Below are 12,827 nucleotides of genomic sequence, written 5' to 3'. Positions count from 1 at the left end.
AGGGAAAATAACCTGGTTCTTAACACTAACAAGACAAAGGAGCTCATAGTGGACTATAGAAGGAATAGCTCAGAAATTCAGCCCTTGACTATAAATGGAGATCAAGTGGAGCGGGTGGCTAGTTTTAAATTTCTGGGCGTTATGATTAAAGAGGATTTGACCTGGGGAGTACAGACTGCCGCGGTGGTTAAGAAAGCCCAGCAAAGACTGTACTATCTGAGACTTTAAGGAAGCAGCAACTGGATGGAAAACTCCTGGTGTCCTTTTACCGCTGTGCTATAGAGAGTGTCCTAACCTACTGCATCTGTGTATGGTTCTCCAGTTGCACAGTGGCGAATAGGAAGGCGCTCCAAAGGGTGATCACCACTGCACAAAGGATTATCGGCTGCCCTCTCCCCTCCTTGGAAGAAATCTATAATGCCCGAAGCCTAAATAAAGCCCAAAATATTCTGAGGGACCCGTCTCATCCAGCACACTCTCTTTTTAAACTGCTACCATCTGGCAGACGATACAGGGCCCTCAGAACTAGGACAAAGAGGCTTAGAGACAGCTTCTACTCTAGAGCTGTGGCTATGCTAAACTCCGCTGCTTCATATTGATGTATTTGGGGCTGTGTAGGGATGGGTGGAGGATGATGATGTATGAGTCTGAAATTGTGTGCATCGAGGAATGCTGCTGTAAATTTCGTTGTGCGTGCACAATGACAATAAAATGCTTATGCTTAACTTGTCCAACACTCTAATTACTACCCTACATTTTTTCTATCCTTAGCACCTGCTGATAGGGAAGTTGCTCCAACGTCTTAGTCATTTTGGTTGCCCTCAATGCACATTTTTCAGCATACAATTCCCTTCTTGAGTTACAACAAATGCAACCATACACAAGAACAGCCAGCCATATGTATAAATTTCATATTTCCTCTCAAGGCACATCTGTCTTGAAGTCTACTTCTTACCTGGGCATGTTGTTTTCCTGGTTGCCAGTAATGCATAAATTGAAAGAAAGACCTGTGACTTTTCACATGGGGAGCCCTTGACAGCTATTCCATGTGTATATATGCTTGTAGGTTGCTTTCATATGGGTGCTTTGCTCTAGTTTGAAGTGCAAATAAGAGCAGAGTTTCTTTATAAGTTTTTTTTAAGCATTCACATTACTTTGGCACATAAACATCTGATTGCTGTGCTTTCCTTCAATTTGCTGTGATCTTTCCCAAAGTTAATTTATGACCATCGTAGCAATTAAAACATGTTTGTAGACAATGTGGTGGGAAGGTATGCATTTTTGCAGATCCTGCTCATATCGATACCAACTCCCCTTCCCTATGGCTGCCATTTTCCCACCACCATTGGAGAGCTAGTTTGCACTTTACAGCAATGTGTCAACTTCCAGTTTTTAAAATGTTACTGCACTATGGATATTCGAGTTCTTTTGGACTCACCATATATTTATTTTTTTAAAAAAAACCTGTAGTCCTTTTTGTTACAGATATATTTTTCCCCTTACACTGCTTCCTATCCATTGTCTTCGTTGTGGCCAGCAAACATGAGACGTAGAACTTTAATGTTCATGTCCAAAAGCAGCTCTCCCTATGAAAGGATGCCTATCTTTCTGTTCTCGAAGACAAGGAATATTTACACCTCTTCAAATCTCCATCTCCCCATAAATAAGTATCTTCCCGCCTCCAATAAAATATCATCATAGTCTGGGATTTGTGTTATGTATATACTGGGAAAAGTCATCCCAGAATGTCTGAGGCAAATAGTCAATGTTCTGTGCTTGTAATTGAGCCCTTCGGGGATAGGGCGGTATACTAAATTTAATTAATTAATTAAGTAGTAGTAGTAGTAGTAGTAGTAGTAGTAGTATCATCCAAATGTGAATTCTTTGAAGGGACTGGAATCTCTTTTTTTATATTTTACTGCAATAAATAAAACTTTGGCAGGTTATAATAAACCTTCAACCTTGTAACTAAAAGAAACACCTAAAGATCTCAAGGAGGCACAAATTATAAAGGCAGAAATATAAAACTTTCATTTTAGTGCCTTCATCATACTCTTATGATTATATCATCACAGTACCTCCTTCTAAAGTTTATTTACTGTCACTGAAAATTATTCATAGAATCAGAAAGTTGGAAGAGACCCCAAGGGCCATCAGGTCCAACCCCCTGCAATGCAGGAATACATAATCAAAGCACTCCTGACAGATGGCCATCCAGCCTCTGTTTAAAAACCTCCAAAGAAGGAGACTCCACAACATTCCGAGGTAGTGAATTCCACTGTCGAACAGCCCTGATAGTCAGGAAGTTTTTCCTGATGTTTAGGTGGAGTTCTTTTGATCTTTTCTCCTTCTGTCAGATAATGGATATATATTTTAGAGGGGAAACAAACAAACCAACGCCAAAAGTTTTTAAAACTTGAACAATGAGGCCTGTAGGAATATAATTTATTTTCATCTCAAAATTCAGTCCTCTCATTTGGAGCAGCACATGAACTTATTACCACATGCTGCTTTTGAAACATTAGCACCGCACCCCCACGTTGCTCTGATCTGGTCTCAGCTGGCTTGCCTGTCTGCTAAGCCCTTTCAAACTGAGGCAGACTCACACACACACCTGGAATTACTAATGTATTGTAGTAATTAGAGTGTTAGTTACCTCAGCTTGAGAGAACTAGGGAGCCTGCAAAGGACTCGCCAGCTGAGGCAGCCACACACACATGCCCCCCATTCCAAAGTCCCAACCAAGTCTCATTATATCTGGCCCTCTTAACAAATGAGTTCAACACCCTGCAGTAGATTAAGTACCACACAAGATGGCAGTACTACATGGGGAGGGAATTAGCTGTGAATTCATTCTAAGGGTACCTTTAAAAAATCATGGGGTTGTTAATCTGTTTAGCATATTCGATCATGAAGCACACAAACAGCATGGTTGTCAGCTAGTAGATGCAAATCTGGAATAAATTCCTCATCAAGCTTACCATCCAGTAATCATCTTAAAGCATTTACCTCATTTTTGAGGTAAATTTATTTAAAATTTATTAAAATTTATTTAAAATTTATTTAAAATTATTTTAAAAATTTATTTAAAAATTTATTAAAATTTATTTAAAATTTACCTCATTTTTGAGGTAAATTTATTTAAAATGTTTGAGAAATAGAACAGAATGAGCCCCAAAGCTAACCACTGTTTGGTTATTCTGGGTGACTCTGATTGAAATGTAATTAAGTTACCACGGTAGAAAAGACTTATGAGGCCGGATCCAAATCATTTTTAAATGTGGAAAACAAAATAATCTTCAAAAGTGTAAAGGTTAAAACAAGGAATGAAAACATTCACAAATCAATAAATAAGTTTGTGAAGCAATATAGCTAAGAAGACCTCAAAGTGTATTCTAATCTCCTTTTAAATTACTGTAACTAAATGAATTCTATTTATTTAAAATGTTTCTACCCCACCTTTCCTATTCAGCCTAAATCAGTACTATACAGTTATGCTTGTTTACCTTACAGACTGAACCCTGGAGCAGCACCAATGTATTCATTGTAGTTTAGACACATAAAAAGCCTGCCCCACTGCTGAAACTAGAAATGAATAGAAGGATATGGCAACCACCTGCCAATAAAGGCTAGAAACAGGAAGACACTAGGGCATGCTTACAATCTCTAACTACCAAGAGACCTGTCTCGATAGCTGCACAGAGCAATGGAAGCCTGTGATTCACTTCCTCTTCCTTTCCAAAGCATATAGTTCTTCCCCAAAGACATCCAGCCCCAGGGCCTCCTCTTGGCACTATAACTGCCTACTTCCTTAGTGCTTTCTCGGTCACGCTGTGAAATATATTTCCTGTCCTCATCATAAAATTCTTAGACTCTGCAAAAAAATAGAACAGATGAACAGATATGTGAAATTAGGCATATCTGACATTATTTCAATCATTTTATGATATAGTGCAGTGGTGGCGAACCTATGGCACAGATGCCAGAGGTGGCACTCAGAGCCCTCTCTGTGGGCACGCACAAACAGAGTGCCCCTCCCCACACATCTAGGCTGGCCTGGGAGGCTGGGCTCAATTAGCATTAAACCTAAGACCTAGTTTTGGGGAAGCAGTGTAGGTAACCCTGTTAAATGCTGTTAAACCCCACTGAGTTCATGCGAAGAACTAAAGCGCGATCCTTTACCTGGGAGTAAGCTCAGTTGCTGGCAATGGGGCTTGCTTCTGAGTAAACCCTCCTAGGGTTGTGATTCACCCATTGGAAGAGTTGCACGGTTGTTTCAAAGCAAAGCCGCCGACTACCACCAAGCTTACTCCTGAGTAACGCGCACCTTGGAGCCAACCGTTTTTTCTAAACGAAAACCTCAGTGTTCAGGTTAAACAGCCGTGTTGGCACTTTGCAATAAATAAGTGGGTTTTGGGTTGCAGTTGGGCACTCAGCCTCGAAAAGGTTCGCCATCACTGATATAGTGTATTCCACATGGAGCCAGCCCAGAGACGACTTAGGCAACCACCTGAGATGGCAAAATTTTAGGTGCATCAGCCTCAACTATGTAGGTACCTTGGCAAAACAGCCATTGCCTGTAATTTTGAGGAAGATGCACTGAAGCAATTCAGCACCACTGGGGCTCTTTGGTAGCTCCCGCATGTCAGGGAGGTTATCCCAGGAATGCCTTCAGATTGCCATTAGCTTCTTAGGGTGCAGATGCAGTTATCAAGGGGTAGCTGAACTGGCAAAGGTGTCAGTGGCTGGTCACCTCTCAGAGGGAACACCAAATCTAACTGTTCTGCTATGGACCAATATGGCTACCCACTGAAACCAATAATAACACAGCCAGTTCTCAAAAGTTGTGGCTGCCACATCTTTCCTCCCTTTAACAATGTAACTACATAACTCAATTGTAGACTACTGTAACACATTCCACATTGGTCTAGCCAACTCAGAAACTGCAGTTGGTGCAGACACCACAGCCCAGCTCCAATTAGGCGCTAAGTGGACTCTGTACACAATTCTCTTAGTTCAGTTACAAGGTTCAGTTTAGGATGCTAGCCATCATCCTTAATGGCACTGGACCCCTATACCACCTTTCCTACTACGTTTCACTGTGTCAGCTCTGCTCACCTGAGCAAAGTCTTCTGAAGGTGAAGACTTTGCTCAGAAGACTTTTTCATGGTCATTATCTGTGGTGTCTCCCACATTATGGGATGGTTTGTCAGGGGCTATTAGGAAGACTCTGAACGTCTAATGTTTCCCAAACTGTGCAAAGCAGAATTGTTAAGGAAGACATTGTTGTGGAGTGTAATAGATCAGCTAGATAGAAGGACAATTTTTAGAAGAATTTTTTTCCTTACATTAATCGTTTTACCTAAACAGATATGTTTACCTGCGCTGTTATTTTCCCCCTGTTGAACATCTTCAGTCCAACTGCATCATTTTGTCTTACTATGAATCTTTGCTGTTAATTTCAAATACTATGCCTTGCAATTCACTCGATGTACTGAAAAGTTTTGTTAAATTGAACATAATCTGCCTTGAGTCCAAGCGAGAAAAGTGGACAATAAACAAAAATAATAAGCCATCTTCCACCTGGGTAATCTTGGGTAAGTCACCATCTAACCAACCACACAGGGTTGTTGTGAAAATAATATGGCAAGAATCATGTATGCTTTCCTGAGCTCTTGAGGGAGGAATAGGATCAACATGCAATAGATCAATTTACAGTATTTTGTAATTAAGTTAATTTTGTTAGGATTTCAAAGAATAAATCTGAATATTTAAAAAGATGTGAAATTGAACAATATCTGATAAAAGAAAACTATACTTATTTCAGTTCTTGCACAGATACACAACTACTTAGCTATAATGTTGGTTTATGTGTTTTAGTAGCAGCAGATCAGAAAAGGATCTTTAAGATCCAAAGATGATCATTTGGGAGAAATGAACTGAGGGGAGATTTCATTCAAGTCTTACTTTTTATTCATTATTTTAAAAGATTAGAGAATGTTATTATCTTGACTGCATCCTTTAAGAATGCTCTGTCTTCCAAATGCTTTTTATACTTCATTTCGTCAAACTGCCATCTGAGAGTAGAATTCACTCTCAAGCATTTAGTTTCCAGAATTCACTAATTCCCACTATCTAAATCAGTGTTTTCCAACCTTTTCGACGTCACGGTACCCTTGACCTCTCTCTTCATATCTCACGGTACCCCTGCCATCCTCCCCCCACCTTCCCCTCCCAGGGTGAAGGGAAGCACAGGGGTGGGGTGGGTGGGGAGTGGCTGCTGACCTTGCACCAGACCCTGTCCCCTGGGCCAGCGCCATATCCTTGCTGTTGCCAGCAGGACACACCACAAAAGTGAGGGGGGCCAATAGCGTTGCCGCAGTACCCCTGGGACATGCTCACGGCACCCCGGGGTACCACGGAACCCTGGTTGGGAATCACTGATCTAAATGCTGTGGAAAATTCGAAAGCTTGTTGCAAGAAAAGGCTGTCAGGGGAAAGGACAGGAGGAGGAGAAGATATTTGGCTACTGCATGACAACTTTAGAATATACAAAGGCAGTTATGACTGTCTGATGGGAAGTTTTGAAAAAGTAGAATAAAGGACTACAAGAGATTAAGCCTGTTGGGAACCCAAGGCAATTTTTATATATTCTATAATCAAACAAAGATCAGCCCAACATGGAGATTCCCAGAAATCTTTTTGCTGTCCTACATTGCTATTATCACGGCAGTTAATGTTATTGATAAGTTGACTTTGAGATCTTTGTGAAAAAGATGTGTTCCACAGACATAGCTATTTCTGATAACAGAACTAATGGACCCTTTATTTAGGGTTCTAGAAGAAACAAAAGCATCAGCTTTCATGGAATGTGACAATCTCAGTCCAACCCTTGCTTGAGAATAAATACACAAACAATCCACTGCAGATTTATAACAACTCTAAAATACCATTAAAATTATTTTAAAAATACAGATATCATGCCAGTTCATACTTCTAGTGGACGCAGCTTTGGGTCTGAAAATGGAAGAGCCATATTCATATTCACTTCCCATCCAAGTTTACTTCACAGAGTCAAAGAGGGGAAGAAAAAACAACAGATATAAACCACATTGGGTAACAGGGTTGCCCAAGGATCTGGATAAAAATGTCCTGTCCCTGTTTCAAAAATTTACTGTGTAGAAATAGGCAGCTAAAACTTTCCATGGAACACTGGTAAATAATACCACTTAGTAAATAACATCTACTTAATCCTTTTCTAAAAAGATAGGACTTTTTTTCACCAGGCAGTTTCCCAACCTATCATATATTTAAAGAAGTACTATAGAAATGACTAATAACTGTGCTTTCATGCTCTGTGAAATGTGTTCCAGGGCATGTGAAATCTTTTTGGAAATTATTATGTGCTCTGGAGATGCCAGCCACAGATGCAGGCAAAACGTCAGGAGAGAATGTTGCTAGAACACGGCCATACAGCCCGGAAACAACACAGCACCCCAGTGATTCCGGCCGTGAAAGCCTTCGACAATACATACTTCTCTCCCTACCTCCACAAGGCATAGTATTTACAACTCTCAAGGCCTTTATTAGACCCTGATCCAAACAGAGTAGATATCAACTTTAGTAAACTTTGAAGCTGAAAAAAGATTAATAAGCTTTCAATAGTTTATTACAAAAAACTAAAATACATCCTGGTCTAAGCAGCAACCTATTAACAATTTCTTGGTGGTTCTGTTGAAACAGCGGAGCATTATTTCACATAACAGCCTGAACCTACTCCATGGTCTCTATGAGTAGAGGGATTCATGCTTTACAGACTGAACAATATTTAATTTCTACAGATAGCTGGACTAGGAGATGTGTGAAGTGAAGCTAAGGATTAGCATTAATTTCTCTACACATAGCCAGAAGCACTCCTGTCAATCATAGGATTTGTAGCAAAGGAGTAGCAGTGACAGTCTATCATAGTCAAATAAAACAGAAGTTCAGTCAGCACTAGTACCAAAAAGCAGGCTGCAACTAATGTCTGGCACATTTAGAAAGGTTCAAAGAGAAGTGCCAATACAAGTAACATTAAAGCTATGAGAACCACCTGTCACCCTCTCATTCTGTCTACACACACACACGGTTAATTTAGCTAAGCTATTTTCTCAAACTTACTGGAACCAGTTTTCAGTACATACAATTATGTGATGATTCAGTCTGTCTACAAGGGATTACTGGCCATTGTGAGCGCCGTTTCCTTGGTGTTCCTGCCAAGTGGCAACTGGCAGTCATCCAACACTGACAATCCCCAAAGAGAGTTTAGGAACTTGAACTGCTGCGGGCATTTTCTGCTCCGGAAAATAGCTCTCCTTGCATCACTAATAACTGGCTACAGGCCGCTTTGGCCATTGCAAATGTTTGTAACCATTCTCCCACAACCCAGTCGTCTTCCTATACTTGCCCTCAGCCGCCACGCCCCGCCCCACCAGTAGAAGGGGGTGGGGGTTCCCATCAGCAGTTCTGTTGCTGGCAGCATACTGGGTGGAAAAGTTCCGAAATCTGGATCCGCGGATTCCTTTAATAGGTCCGCGTGGCTGCAAATGCGAGTAAATCTACCTTCAAAGAACGTCCAAGCGAAGAGACAAACTAATAGGAGCTTGGCTAGAGTTTTGTCGCGCTCTGGATCACACACTTCTTTGTGAAAGAAAAATACTCACCCTTCACGCCACAGCCGATCCAAAGAAAACTCGTTCCCTCTGCTGTGGCTCAGAAGGCCAAAGACAGCGATCCATTCAGTTTCCTCCAAACAGCCGGTGAATAACAAAGCCTTTGCTGAAGTTTTCACTGATGTCACATCCTGATCGAGTCTGAAGGTCTGCAGCTGTCCTTGCAGTAAAGAGCCAAATCTTTCTTTCACCCTCCCCCGGCTACGCCTCCTCACTGTTGGGGAGGGGGGGGGGCAAACTCTCTCTCACACAAAGACAACAATCTCAAGTTTTGTCTTGTTTTGTTTTAGCTGGCTCGAGATTAAAAGGGACAGACACATAAACAGGTCTATTAAAATAACTGGGAACACAACAAGGCAGTACAGCAAACACAGGGTTGCGGGGAATGTACATACTATGTCACTTATAACGTAGGAATAATCTGGGTTGGAGATACATTAATTGTTTTAGGGTAGATTCAGACAACACTGAAAGTGGTTTTGAACCTCTCTCCTGCTATTTATGCAGATGTGTACATGTCGTTAATGCTGGCCAAAAAAGAGGCAAAATTAAATTTTATCCAACATAAGGCTCTGTTGCCTTTTATCCAACATAAGGCTCTGCATTCTTCCATGCATGAAATCCTATCTAGTCATGCTGTTCTTCTGATGAAATAGTATTTCCATTTGTGGAAAAGGAAGCAATGACTTTTGCCAGTTCCACCCTCTGAGTTCAGATTTCAGACTCTGGCCACTGTGCTGTCCCTTAAGGGTCTGTGGACCCGAGGTACAGAAGGTCCGTGAGTTTCAGGTGGAAGCTCCTTGAAGTTTGCAGATAGTTGAATGTGAAGGTAAATGTTAAATCCTACTGTTTTATACATGCATTTCAGTATCTCATGACTGCTGCAGAATGCTAGTGATTTGCATGTGTGGATGAGGACAGAACTAGGCATAAACAATTTTTATAATGGCATCCACCAATGGCAGCCATCCCAGAGGGGTGAGGGGTTGGGGTGAACACAGGCTTGCTCTGACCTTCATGGGTTCCAAACAGAAGGAACAGGGAAGGGCTTATGAGTCTGTTTCTTCACAGTCCATAAAGCATGTGTGAAGTTAGAGTAAAAGAAAGGAATCCGGAATAGAAGTGCAAATAGTGTTAAAGAATTTTCCATCAAGGATTATGTCTCATGTTTGCACCCACAGATTATCCTAAATTTCAGTTCAAACAAGGGGAAATAATCTTGTCACCCTTTTGTCAAAATCCAGATGCCCTGTGTCAACACAATAGTTTGTGTTTGGACTATAAACAGTGTAGGATACAAAAGCAGTTTTCATTGTTACCAAGAGCAGAGGAGCAAGCTTCATAACAGTGTTATAGTTCTTAAAAGATGATGTTCTTAAAAAAAAAAAAAAAACAGACCGGAACGGATAGGCTAAAATTGACCTGATTTTATCCTTTTTCTATATCAGGGACATTTTTGGCCTTTGGAAAGCTCCAAACAATCTCCTTGAAGACACAGTAGAAATTTTAACTTTATCAATTTAAATTATGTCTTAGCAGCATCTTCATAAAATATGCATGAGGAGGCTTACTACAATGCAAATATATAAAAATACAGTAAGAACAAATACAACCAGGGAGTCATCTCTCTGGCTCTAAATTGTACCAAGGTAGGTTGTCTGTTTATATAATTTTACTACTTTTTCCACAAAGCAGGGCTTCAATGCTATTCAAAAGGATATTTTAAATTTGGATACATTTAAATTAACATATAGAAATAATCAGTGGTTAAGAAGAGATGAAACCAAGGCACATTGTTCAGAGGCCTGATTAATAAGTGCTCTCCCTTGGGAGTTAGCATCATTACACTTAATAAGCCTTATTACAGAGTAAATACACAAAAGAGTACACTACAGAGATCACTTTACACAAGACCATTTCCCTGCTTGTGTACAGGAGAATATGTGCCTAAAACTTCTTATTCTGCTGTGCATGAAGATTGTGTGAATGTCCATTGAATGAAAGAGTGGCTTCCATATGCATCTTGCAGTGCAATCCTATGCAGAGTTACTGAACCCATTAGGATTAATTAATTCTTGAGTTCCCTGCATGAGAGAGAGTACAGAACCTCCAACCTCTCTTGTCATCCATTATGCATAACAAGCTAAGCTGCTGAGATATAGAATCACACCAGATTTATGACACCAGAAGTTTCTTTGTTGAACTGTTCCCCTTCCCTTTCCCCTTTCATAATTTTCTGAATAAGTATGAAGTATATGATTTTCTTAATTTTCATTGCATCTAAAGAAGTGAGTTCTGTCTTGAGGAAATTCGTGTTGGATAAATGCTGCTAGTCTTTGCCACTGGATTTATGCTTTATTTTGTAGTAGTATAAATATCCAGATATTTGCCTCATTATTATATGATGAAATGCATGTCTCATATCTAGCATTCAATACACTCAAGGTAGGGAAATGATATATTTAAAGAAACCACCAGATCATATAAGTAGATAGGCAAATCCTGTTGTTTTAAAAAATCAAACGAAAAAAGCAAGTTTCTCGTCTTGTTGCTGATTATTTTCTCACTAAAGCCAGAAATATTGCATGTCTGAATAAGTTATTTTTTCTACCTTCCCTTGCAAATACTGTATTATAACCAAGAAGGGTTTGCCACCTCCTGACACTTGCAGAGCAATATGGATTAGAAAGAGGACTGATATAATTTTGCTTCATTTTGCTCATTATAATCAAGCTGAACCTTGGTTGTTTGCCTTGAGTTACCTCACAAACCATAAAGACCAGAAGAGAACAGAAGCTATCCACCTACCAGTCAAAGGTCCTCAAAGTTCCCCCTTGCATTCCAGCACAGTAAGTAGGCTGACCTCTGAGATGCAGACAAGCAGTTTTAGAGGAGGCTGAAAGAGGAAGGGAAAGAAGGAAGGTCTATGATTCCAAACTACATTTCCGTTCTATTAATAATGAGTTTGCAGGGACAGGAGTGTTGAAAAACTCACTTGGCTAGTTTGTAGTTCCCTTGAGACCTGTTCCTTCCTGCAAAATGTATCTGGCCTTTTAGGGATAGATCCCCAGAGGACTGCAAACAAGCACAGAGTCACTGAAGTTTCTTAATTCTATCAAAGAATCTGTGTATCTATTCTGAATATCTTTGGAGCTAAAATTAAGGAGCAATATTTCTCTTTAGCTCTGTCAAAACATGCTGATAACTACATATTTAATCTTGGGTTTAGTTCCAACCCACCCAACAGATTCCTAGTGGACAAGCACACAATGAAATAAATACAGTTTACGGCTGCACCATGGCTGCGTCTTTTGCTGGCTTGCCTTTTGAGCGGCTAACAGAGCATAATTATGTGACCTGGTGCTTGAAGATGAAGGCTTATCTTCTGCATGAAGATTTATGGACTTTTGTGGAAAATCCCCTCCCTGCACAGCCCACAGCTGTACAGATAAGGGCTGAAGAAAAGGCGAGAGCGTCCATCATCCTTGCTGTGGAAAGCTCCCAGCAGCTGTACATCAAGAACGCTGTTTCTGCTGCAGAATGCTGGGGAATACTCAGAGACGTCTATCAATGTGAGTCTGTCGGGATCAAAGTCTTATTGACAAGACAACTGCATCATCTCAGATTACATAAGGGTGACTCTGTTTCTGAGCATTTGCAGAAAATGAGAACTTTATTCTCTGAGTTGGCTGATCGTGGTCTTCATTACGATGATTCACATAAAGCTTATCTTTTGATTTCGTCCCTGGACGAGTCGTGGGAGTCGTTGGTGAACAGCCTTCAGACGGTAGCAGACGCCGCCTTAACCCTGGACTACGTCACCTCAAAGCTGCTGGATAGCGAGCGTCAGAGGGAGTTCCAGAGGAGTGTTGCTGTGCCGCAGAAGGAATCTACTCTTGAAAGTTCTTCTGTCTTGCCAGCTGCTTGTGCAACCAGGTGTTGTTACAGATGTGGAGCTCCTGAACACCTGGCAAGAGCGTGTGTGAAGGTGTTGGATCGGCGTAAGCCCAATCAGGTATGGAAGAAGGGTTCTGGTAAGAGGGACTCTGCCTCTTCATCATCTGCATTTTGGGTTACATGCAGTGACAGAGACAAAGCTGGGACTTGGCTTATTGA

General features: G+C 40.8%; 1 protein-coding gene across 3 annotated transcripts in view; it reads right to left on the bottom strand.

Moving 5' to 3' along the window:
• MOB3C (MOB kinase activator 3C) overlaps positions 1–11,543 on the bottom strand; it is a 43,697-nt gene extending 32,154 nt beyond the window's left edge. The window contains exon 1 of one of the 3 annotated variants that reach the window (XM_048496361.1): positions 11,520–11,543. The gene's annotated coding sequence lies outside the window, so the exon portion shown is untranslated. Of the gene's footprint in view, positions 1–8,183; positions 8,465–8,702; positions 8,927–11,519 lie in introns of those variants that run through there. The other 2 variants (XM_048496358.1, XM_048496359.1) reach the window with 2 other exon arrangements.
• Positions 11,544–12,827: the final 1,284 nt, after the last annotated feature.

Source organism: Sphaerodactylus townsendi, linkage group LG05 (genome assembly GCF_021028975.2).
Source record: "Sphaerodactylus townsendi isolate TG3544 linkage group LG05, MPM_Stown_v2.3, whole genome shotgun sequence".
Taxonomy (NCBI): Eukaryota; Metazoa; Chordata; class Lepidosauria; order Squamata; family Sphaerodactylidae; genus Sphaerodactylus; species Sphaerodactylus townsendi.
Note: the sequence above shows the minus strand (reverse complement) of the source record. Positions and strands in the feature narration are given on the sequence as shown.